At 51.5% G+C, this 11,073-nt stretch overlaps 1 pseudogene across 1 annotated transcript; it reads left to right on the top strand.

The window, feature by feature from the left end:
• Positions 1-745: 745 nt before the first annotated feature.
• Positions 746-10,362, top strand: LOC306815917 (heat shock factor protein 5 pseudogene; annotated as a pseudogene). Its single transcript has 2 exons — positions 746-1,378; positions 10,292-10,362. The product of its transcript is annotated as a heat shock factor protein 5 pseudogene (transcript).
• Positions 10,363-11,073: the final 711 nt, after the last annotated feature.

The following is an 11,073-nucleotide window of genomic DNA, read 5'->3' as shown; positions in this document are numbered from 1 at the left end:
CAACAATCCCTGTGCCAGCACGTCACCCACAGGGCAGCGGCTGCAGGGACAGGGCTGGGCTCCTCACAAAGGACCTGGGAGGAGGCAAGAGAAGGCAGAGTCAGCCAGAACTCAAGACAGGCTGGATGTAAGGAAAATATCCACTGTGTGTGTGGGATGAGCTCCTGCCATTCCACCAAATATACAAATATTCCACCACATAAGCCCTCATGGTTAAACCATATAAAGACATAAAAAACCAGCATGAATTAAAAGAATTGGAAGAAATAGGTCTATTTTTTTATGCTCTGAAAACTGTTTCCTGTTCAAGAGATCATTTAAATAAAAAAAATAAGTAACACTAAGCAGGTCATTTCAAGATCAACTTTGTTGGATTATATTGAAAAGACTTGGCTGTGGGAGGGATTTTACATTCTAACTCTCCCCTGATTGTGGAAAAACAAAGAGAATAAAAGGAAAGAAAAATGCAAAACCCCTTGGTGAAGACAGCAGTGTGAGTTCACTGTCACTGTAAGCCATTAATCCCTCGGGTAAAGCAACATCCTTCCAGGTGGCAGGACTTTAGCTCTGATGGAAATGCTGACAGAATTGCTGCCCCTTCCTGCTGCTGCTTCCATCTCCACAGAATGAGAAATGTGCCAAATCTGCCGCAGACAGGCAGAGGCAGTGAGACAGCAGCAGCCAGCTGGCTGGGAAAGGGGCCCAGAGAATGTGTGCAGTGTCTCTTTTCCTTTGCCCTCTCCCGTCCGGCCTTGTCCGCTCCCAGCGGGAACTCTGCTCGCGACCCACCCGAGCCCGGCCCGCGCGGGGCCGCGAGCGGGGCCGAGCGCAGCGCCCCCCTCAGGCCGCGCGCCGCGGGCGTTGTGGCCGCACTCGGCGATCGGCGCCATGGCGGAGCTGCCGCTGCCCGCCGCGCTCAACGCCGGCGCCTTCCCCGCCAAGCTGTGGCGCCTGGCGAACAGCCCCCGCGTCCGCTCCGTGCGCTGGGACAGCCGGGGCCAGGGGCTGCTCATCGACCGCTCCCTGCTGGAGCGGGAGCTGCTCAGCCCGGGCGGCGCCCACGGAGCGGGCGGCGAAGGGGCGGGGCCGGGCCCGGACTCCTTCCAAGCCACGCACTTCGGCAGCTTCGTGCGCCAGCTGAACCTCTACGGCTTCCACAAGGTGCCGGGCGATGCCGGCGGCTGGCTCCACTACACGAATGCCAACTTCGTGCGCGACCGCCCCGAGCTGCTGCTCCGCATCCAGCGCCTGACCAGGGCCAACAGGCAGCGGCTGGCGGCGGGGCTGGAGGTGCGCAGCCGGCAGCCCGGCCGCTTCCAGCAGCCGCACACGGAGCGGCCGCTGCCCGCCTGCTGTGCCGGGCAGCCCCCCAGAGCCGGTGAGACGGGCTGCGAGCTGCGGGCGCCAAGGGTGCCGTGGGCTGTGGCCGTGGGCAGGGGCCGGCACAGGGGCAGGAGCGGCGCCGTGGCTGGTGCTGCTCCGTGCCCGGCCCTGGGATGCTTGGGGAGCTCTCCGTGAGTGCGTGTGAGCCGAGGGCTCGGTCATGGTCAGACCCAGCGGGAGGGAGCCTCCTGGTCCTTTGGAATAGAAGGGAAGAGACCTGGCAGTTGGGTTTCTGGCAGTTGCTTCCTGCCAAGGAATGGCAGCAGGACAGTTTTCCAAGACAGTTGAACCAACAGGGGAGAGTTAAACAGGCTAAGAACTGTGTTGAATAGCTCCAGGAAATGTTTTTTTTCTTTCATTACTTCTTTCTCACTCTCCTTGGGAGGCTGGGAGTTTTTATCTTCCCTGGCTGAAATAAGGTTGCTGCCGAAGGCCTTGCAAAGCCCAATAGTGACCCAGCCTTCCCTTTGCTTCCTTTCTTCTTCCCTCACTGCTGCACAGCTCCCTCAGGCCAGAACCTTGCTGCTGCTGCTGCTGCTGCTGCTGCTGCTGCTGCTGCTGCTGCTGCTGCTGCTGCTGCTGCTGCTGCTGCTGCTGCTCCTGCTGCTGCCTCACAGGAGGATTCAGAGCTGCATCCAGGCCCTTCCAGGGGACGTGCAGGTGCTCAGGAGTCTGAGGCTTCCCCACCAGCTGCCAAGAAAGTCTGTGCCTCCTCTGGACTTTTTGGGGCTTCACCAGTGGAACCATCAAGGGAGCTCATCCGCAAATTTAATCTGCGCAAGCTCACCATTCCGCTGGTTCGCATCGAAGCTGAAGCTGCCTGCAGGGCCCTTCGAGAGGGCAGCAGCTGCAAATCTTCAGAGCAGCACAGCCCAGCCAATGACCCATCAGGTATGGAAAGAGTTTCTACCCTTGCTTTTCAAACAGATCCTGTTTAGTGACCCTTTGAAGTATCTTCCTGCAGTGCCCTGTCATGGTTAGATATGAAGTGAGAATCAGGTAGAAAGTGCCAAGTATCCTAGGAACAGGGACCATGAAAACTGATTCTCTGTCTGTTATTATTGTTCTTGCTGCAGATTTGGAGGACGTTCTGGGCATTTTCCAGACAGCCTCTCTGTAAAGGTAGAAGGGCAAAGTAAAAACTATTTCTTGACAAGTGGTCAGTGTTGGCTGAACTCCCCTCTTTCTTTGAGTGAAGCCAAACAAGGTTGGGGATAGGATGCAGCAGCTGTTTAAGACTGTCTGCCCTGAAAATCAAGCTGTACTTTTCAATTGAGCTCTGGGTGTCCCCAGAACAGCTGCAGCTGCAGATTTCAGCCTCACTCACAAGGCTGCTTTTTTGAATAAACTCACAGTTTGGTTTCAGCCTGTGTGCCTGAAGATCTGGGCTCTCCCTGGGTGAATCCACTTCCTGTGGCCTTTTGTGATGAGGAACCCAAGCAGCTGAATCCAAAAGCTGATGGGGAGATAGGAAAGGCTGTGATTCTAAAGTTTTTGTGTCCCTTTGGAGCGGGGGAGATAAGACCTGGCAGTTGGGTTTCTGGCAGTTGCTTCCTGCCAAGGAATGGCAGCAGGACAGTTTTCCCAGATGGATGAACAAATGGGGGGAACTCAGCAAGCAAGGAATTGGTTGTTGCAAAGCCCCAGAACATGTGTGGATTTTTTCCTTTATACGCCTTCTTTGAAGGATTGGAGCTTTTGTTTTTCCTAACAGAGGGACAGTTGCTGCCAAGGGAAACACACACAAAGCCCAATAGTGACCCAGCCTTCCCTTTGCTTCCTTTCTTCTTCCCTCACTGCTGCACAGCTCCCTCAGGCCACAACCTCACTGCTGCTGCTGCTGCTGCTGCTGCTGCTGCCTCACGGGAGGATTCAGAGCTGCGTCCAGGCCCTTCCAGGGGATGTGCAGGTGCTCAGGAGTCTGAGGCTTCCCCACCAGCTGCCTAAGAAAGTCTGTGCCTCCTCTGGACTTTTGGGGCTTCACCAGTGGAACCATCAAGGGAGCTCATCCGCAAATTTAATCTGCGCAAGCTCACCATTCCGCTGGTTCGCATTCGACCCTGAAGCTGCCTGCAGGGCCCTTCGAGAGGGCAGCAGCTGCAAATCTTCAGAGCAGCACGAGCCCAGCCAATGACCCATCAGGTATGGAAAGAGTTTCTACCCTTGCTTTCCAAACAGATCCTGTTTAGTGACCCTTTGAAGTATCTTCCTGCAGTGCCCTGTCATGGTTAGATATGAAGTGAGAATCAGGTAGAAAGTGCCAAGTATCCTAGGAACAGGGACCATGAAAACTGATTCTCAGTCTGTTATTATTGTTCTTGCTGCAGATTTGGAGGACGTTCTGGGCATTTTCCAGACAGCCTCTCTGTAAAGGTAGAAGGGTGAAGTAAAAACTATTTCTTGAGAAGTGGTCAGTGTTGGCTGAACTCCCCTCTTTCTTTGAGTGAATCCAAACAAGGTTGGGGATAGGATGCAGCAGCTGTTTAAGACTGTCTGCCCTGAAAATCAAGCTGTACTGTTCAATTGAGCTCTGGGTGTCCCCAGAACAGCTGCAGCTGCAGATTTCAGCCTCACTCACAAGGCTGCTTTTTTGAATAAACTCACAGTTTGGTTGCAGCCTGTGTGCCTGAAGATCTGGGCTCTCCCTGGGTGAATCCACTTCCTGTGGCCTTTTGTGATGAGGAACCCAAGCAGCTGAATCCAAAAGCTGATGGGGAGATAGGAAAGGCTGTGATTCTAAAGTTTTTGTGTCCCTTTGGAGCGGGGGAGATAAGACCTGGCAGTTGGGTTTCTGGCAGTTGCTTCCTGCCAAGGAATGGCAGCAGGACAGTTTTCCCAGATGGATGAACAAATGGGGGGAACTCAGCAAGCAAGGAATTGGTTGTTGCAAAGCCCCAGAACATGTGTGGATTTTTTCCTTTATACGCCTTCTTTGAAGGATTGGAGCTTTTGTTTTTCCTAACAGAGGGACAGTTGCTGCCAAGGGAAACACACACAAAGCCCAATAGTGACCCAGCCTTCCCTTTGCTTCCTTTCTTCTTCCCTCACTGCTGCACAGCTCCCTCAGGCCACAACCTCACTGCTGCTGCTGCTGCTGCTGCTGCTGCTGCCTCACGGGAGGATTCAGAGCTGCGTCCAGTCCCTTCCAGGGGATGTGCAGGTGCTCAGGAGTCTGAGGCTTCCCCACCAGCTGCTAAGAAAGTCTGTGCCTCCTCTGGACTTTTTGGGGCTTCACCAGTGGAACCATCAAGGGAGCTCATCCGCAAATTTAATCTGCGCAAGCTCACCATTCCGCTGGTTCGCATTGACCCTGAAGCTGCCTGCAGGGCCCTTCGAGAGGGCAGCAGCTGCAAATCTTCAGAGCAGCACAGCCCAGCCAATGACCCATCAGGTACGGAAAGAGTTTCTACCCTTGCTTTCCAAACAGATCCTGTTTAGTGACCCTTTGAAGTATCTTCCTGCAGTGCCCTGTCATGGTTAGATATGAAGTGAGAATCAGGTAGAAAGTGCCAAGTATCCTAGGAACAGGGACCATGAAAACTGATTCTCAGTCTGTTATTATTGTTCTTGCTGCAGATTTGGAGGACGTTCTGGGCATTTTCCAGACAGCCTCTCTGTAAAGGTAGAAGGGTGAAGTAAAAACTATTTCTTGAGAAGTGGTCAGTGTTGGCTGAACTCCCCTCTTTCTTTGAGTGAATCCAAACAAGGTTGGGGATAGGATGCAGCAGCTGTTTAAGACTGTCTGCCCTGAAAATCAAGCTGTACTGTTCAATTGAGCTCTGGGCGTCCACAGGACAGCTCCAGCTGCAGAATTCGGCCTCACTCACAAGGTGCTTTTTAAAATAATCTCACAGTTTGATTTCAGTGTTTGTGCCTGAAGATCTGGGCTCTCCCTGGGTGAATCCACTTGCTGTGGCCTTTTGTGATGAGGAACCCAAGCAGCCGAATCCAAAAGCTGATGGGGAGATAGGAAAGGCTGTGATTCTAAAGTTTTTGTGTCCCTTTGGAGCGGGGGAGATAAGACCTGGCAGTTGGGTTTCTGACAGTTGCTTCCTGCCAAGGAATGGCAGCAGGACAGTTTTCCCAGATGGATGAACAAATGGGGGGAACTCAGCAAGCAAGGAATTGGTTGTTGCAAAGCCCCAGAAAATGTGTGGATTTTTTCCTTTGTACGCCTTCTTTGAAGGATTGGAGCTTTTGTTTTTCCTAACAGAGGGACAGTTGCTGCCAAGGGAAACACACACAAAGCCCAATAGTGACCCAGCCTTCCCTTTGCTTCCTTTCTTCTTCCCTCACTGCTGCACAGCTCCCTCAGGCCACAACCTCGCTGCTGCTGCTGCTGCTGCCTCACGGGAAGATTCAGAGCTGCGTCCAGGCCCTTCCAGGGGATGTGCAGGTGCTCAGGAGTCTGAGGCTTCCCCACCAGCTGCCAAGAAAGTCTGTGCCTCCTCTGGACTTTCTGGGGCTTCACCAGTGGAACCATCAAGGGAGCTCATCCGCAAATTTAATCTGCGCAAGCTCACCATTCCGCTGGTGTGCATTGACCCTGAAGCTGCCTGCAGGGCCCTTCGAGAGGGCAGCAGCTGCAAATCTTCAGAGCAGCCGAGCCCAGCCAATGACCCATCAGGTATGGAAAGAGTTTCTACCCTTGCTTTCCAAACAGATCCTGTTTAGTGACCCTTTGAAGTATCTTCCTGCAGTGCCCTGTCATGGTTAGATATGAAGTGAGAATCAGGTAGAAAGTGCCAAGTATCCTAGGAACAGGGACCATGAAGACTGATTCTCTGTCTATTATTGTTGTTCTTGCTGCAGATTTGGAGGATGTTCTGGGCATTTTCCAGACAGGCTGTCTTTAAAGGTAGAAGGGTGAAGTGAAAATTATTGCCTGACAAGTGGTCAGTGTTGGCTGAACTCCCCTCTTTCTTTGAGTGAATCCAAACAAGGATGGGGATAGGATGCAGCAGCTGTTTAAGACTGTCTGCCCTGAAAATCAAGCTGTGCCATTGAAATCTCAGCTGGGTTCCCAGAACAGCTCCAGCTGCAGAATTCGGCCTCACTCACAAGGTTGCTTTTTTTAATAAACTCACAGTTTGATTTCACCGTGTGTGCCTGAAGATCTGGGCTCTCCCTGGGTGAATCCACTTCCTGTGGCCATTTGTGATGAGAAACCTAAGCAGCTGAATCCAAAAGCTGATGGGGAGATAGGAAAGGCTGTGATTCTAAAGTTTTTATTCCCTTTGGAGCGGAGGAGATAAGACCTGGCAGTTGGGTTTCTGGCAGTTGCTTCCTGCCAAGGAATGGCAGCAGGACAGTTTCCCAAGACAGTTGAACCAACAGCGGAGAGTTAAGCAGGCAGGGAACTGGGTGTGGAATAGCCCTAGAATGTGTTTTTTTCTTCCATTATTTCTTTCTCACTCTGCTTGGGAGAATGGGAGCTTTTATCTTCCCTGGCAGAAGTGCAGTTGCTGCCAAAGGCCATGCAAAGCCCAATAGTGACCCAGCCTTCCCTTTGCTTCCTTTCTTCTTCCCTCACTGCTGCACAGCTCCCTCAGGCCACAACCTCGCTGCTGCTGCTGCTGCTGCTGCTGCTGCCTCACGGGAGGATTCAGAGCTGCATCCAGCCCCTTCCAGGGGATGTGCAGGTGCTCAGGAGTCTGAGGCTTCCCCACCAGCTGCCAAGAAAGTCTGTGCCTCCTCTGGACTTTTTGGGGCTTCACCAGTGGAACCATCAAGGGAGCTCATCCGCAAATTTAATCTGCGCAAGCTCACCATTCCGCTGGTTCGCATCGACCCTGAAGCTGCCTGCAGGGCCCTTCGAGAGGGCAGCAGCTGCAAATCTTCAGAGCAGCACAGCCCAGCCAACAGTGCTGCCTCACCTGGGGATTCAGAGGTGCTTCCAGGCCCCTCCAGGATGAGTGCAGCTGCTCAAGTGTGTGAGGCTTCCACAGAACCTCCTGAGGAAGAGTTTGTCACATCTGGACCTCTTGGGGCTTCATCAGTGGAGCCAGGCACAGACACATTTCAATTTCAGCCTGAGTCTGTCATTCCACAAGGTCCCGTGAACCACCAAAGCACTTTGGTGGCAGTTCCAGAGAGCAGCAGCTGCACATTTCCTGAGCAGCACTTGCCAGCCTACTGGCCATCAGGTAGGGGAAGAGTTTCTATCCTTGCTTTTCAGAACAATCATGAAAATTGACTGTTTGAAATATTTTCCTGCAGTGCTCTGTCATGGGTTGATCTCAAGTGCAAGTCAGGTAGAAATGTCAAGTCTGCTAGGAAACATGACAACAAAATGAATTTCTTTCTGCTTTTCCTTTCCTTGCTGCCGTTTTGGAGTGGGTTCTTTGCATTTTCCAGACAGCCTCTCTGTAGGGGTGCAAGGGCAAGGCAAATAACCTTTGTCCACGACTGGTCAGTGTCAGGTAAACTCTTTTTTTGAATGAAGTCAAACTAGGACCCTGATAGGATATTGAGAGTTTGCAGGTTGTCTCTCCTTCAGATAATGTTATTAAAATTCAACGAGCTCTGTGCATCCCTGGAGCAGCTGCAGCTATAGAATTCAGCCTCACCCACAAGGATACTTTTTAGAAGAAACTCACAGTTTAAGTTTAGGATGTGTGTCTGCAGGTGTGGGCTCTTCCTGGGTGAATCTGCTTTCTGTGGTCTGTTATTATGAGAAACTGCAAAGCCACCGACTCCAAAATTGATGGGGAGATAGAGAAGGCAGTGATTATAAAGTGCTTTTGTGTATATACAGATCAATTTTAGAATCCATCCTTTCATATACATACACATAATTTAGAAGAAAGATTTTTAAGAGGGAGAGCTCACTCTCCCAATTCCCTGGGAAGTTTGAGTATGTTTCCAGGATTGGGGTTGCTGTGTGCTTCCTGTGGTGTTTGATCCAAGGCAGCATAGAGCTCCGTGTCCCAAAGCCACATTCTGGAGCCTGACCAATGTGTTTGAACTCTTGCAGCCACTCCAGGCACTTCAGCCCCCAGTGCTCCAGCTGGCTATGCTGGTTATGCACCATGGAGAGCCCCCAGGTGGCTCTGGGATACTCCTGGGGAAGAGGAATTGCCCCCGCTGGATCTGGACATGGTGCTTGAGACACTGGAGGAGATGCTTTCATCCTCCCCGCCTGAAAGGTCTCCCTCTGCTCAGGTAACTCTGCTGAACAGGGATGAAAGGGGCTGACTGAGAGCTTTTGAAAGTTGTTACTTGGCTGAGAAGCAAAGGCTTCTTGAATTCAGTTGTGAATGGACAGGGAAGGATTTTCTTGGTAAAATAAGGTTTCTAAAAGAAGAGGAATGAGAAAATCACTCCCCTGAGTGAGGATGAGAGGTGTGAGCCTGTGTCGGCCAAGTTTCAGTGCTCCTTTTCCTGGGAAGAATTCCTCCTGTGGGGCCATTTGTGATGAGGAAGTGAAAGCTTTGTGCATTCTACCAGTCTTTGTTTGATGGAAAAGAAGAGAAGAGTGTTTGGAGAATGGCACTGAAGGCAAAGTGTGCCATGCAGGGAGGGGCATGTGAGAGGTGCCTCTGTTGCAGCAGCAGATGTGGGCTCTGCCTCTTTTGTGTTGGAAGGCCAAGGCAAAGCAAGGGCTGGGCTGCAGCTGCTGCTGCTGTGTGAGCCCTGTCATGTGTGTAGGTGCTCCCAGAGCCATGTTTGGGGATGGGCTGGAGCTGCAGCTTTCTTGTCCTCTCAGTAAGGTGGTGCCTGCAGTCCAGTTTCTATCTGGGAAATCCTTAGCTGGGCAAAATGCCCAGTCTTGCTGTCCATGTTCCAGAGCTTAATCACCTTGCTGTTGGGCATCTGTATGGGAAGAGATGTGTGTTCCCATGCAATCTCTACAAAGCTGCAGCCTGGATGAGACTGTTCTGCACAGGGCTCTGGAGGGAGGAGCACCTCCCTGATCCAGGAACTGGCAGGACTCCTTCCTTAGAAGGCATCCATGTGTTCAGTGTCACCCCCACATTCAGCATTGTCAGCTTTGACAGCTTTTGGACCATGTTGGAGGAGTCAAATCTGAATTTTGAAGGTGTTTGTGGCCCAGATTTCTTGTTAGGAACAAGAGATTAGGTATGTGTGCCATGGATGCATTGTGTAACTGGTGAGAAGGGTTTATTTCTTTCTGTTTCTCTTTCAAGGGGAATATTAATGTTGCCTCTGAGCCTTCAGAAGGGGAGCCTGTGAACAGCACTGCAGCAGAGGGAGGTTTGCCTGGCACTGAGAGCTCTGGGAACAGTTCCCAGCAACCTGAGGAGCTTGGTAAGGAGAGAGCCCCCATTGGTTTAGAGAGATGTGAGAGGGCTGCTCTGAGCCTGCCTCTGACAGGCAGGGAGATCAGAAGAGTTGAGTTCTTGTCTGCAGGGTTGGTGCTTCCCATGCCTTTAGTTCAAATCCTGCACTGAGACAGCCTCCCCAAGCCCTGCCCTCCTCGCTTCTCCAGAGGCTCTGACACTGAGTCCTCTGGTGTGGCAAGAGAGCCAGGAATAAACCTGACCTTGTGGGATTCATGTCACCAAGCTGGGTATCCCAATTTGGATTCATAACTCAGCTCACAGCACCCTTCAGTTTCAGCCATTTCAGTGAGGACTGAGGTCTCTCTGTCAGCACAGAGAAAGAACAAGGCTGGGCTTCTTTGTGGCAGCTGGGACTGTGTGTTTCAAGCTCTCATGGGAGCCATTTGCGCTGTGAGTGCTGTGAGTTTATTGGGAAACTTCAAAAGATCAAATGTTTTGAAAACTTGGAAGGATTCCAGCTCTTTAAAGAGCAGGCCTGAAATTCCCAATTGAGAGTCTGCCTTCCAGGCCATCTCTTACAGTCTTTGACAGAAGGACAGTTACTTCCAAAGGGAAAGATGGACGGAGGCCAATATTGACTGGGTGTTCCCTTTGCTTCCCAGATATCCATCTGATCTACCTTGCCAGGAGGGCTGCCCTGCGTGCCAGGGAGAAACCGGGGGAGAGCCTGTGACCATCGGGCAGGTGGAACCCCACTGTTTATAGATACATTTAGAGATTTCTATAGTTATATGTAGTTACTTTTATAGATTTTCAGATTTGCATATATATATGTATAGGGTAATATTAATATCTATATATATATGTTATTATTTTTATTACTAGTAATGCATTTTAATAACTATTAATTAAATATTTATATTTATATTTATATTTATATTTATATTTATATTTATATTTATATTTATATTTATACATATTTCTTTAGTTAAAGGTGAGCTGTGTAGGGCTAGGGTGCATTTTTAAGGTGTTTCCCCTCTCTGATTCCTTTTCCATCTCTTGTTTTTCCCCTGTGTCCTCTGTCCCCTGTGTCTGTGCTGGTCCGAGCTGGGGCCGGGCTGGGCGGAGCAGCAGTTCCAGCCCCGGGTGTCCCTGGAGCGGTGGCAGCTGCCGCTGGCCCCAGGCAGAGTCCCCTGAGGAGCTGCTGAGGGACGGTGAGACTGAGGGGCTGAGGGGCTGAGGGGGCGCTGGCACTGAAGGGACAGTGACCTTGAGGTGCTGCTGGGGCTGAGGGTGTGGGGCAGCTGAGGGCGATGGTGGCACTGAGAGGACAGGGAAGAGGCACAGGCTGAGGGGGTGACGGGTCTGAGGGGATGGGATGGGTGAGAAGGGACTGAGGGGAGTGAGAGGAGTGTGGGGTCTGAAGAAGCTGAAGGGGACTCGG

This window comes from Erithacus rubecula (genome assembly GCF_903797595.1).
Source record: "Erithacus rubecula genome assembly, contig: scaffold_289_arrow_ctg1, whole genome shotgun sequence".
Lineage (NCBI taxonomy): Eukaryota > Metazoa > Chordata > Aves > Passeriformes > Muscicapidae > Erithacus > Erithacus rubecula.
The sequence above is the reverse complement of the archived record's forward strand: the minus strand, read 5'-3'. Positions and strand labels throughout refer to the sequence as shown.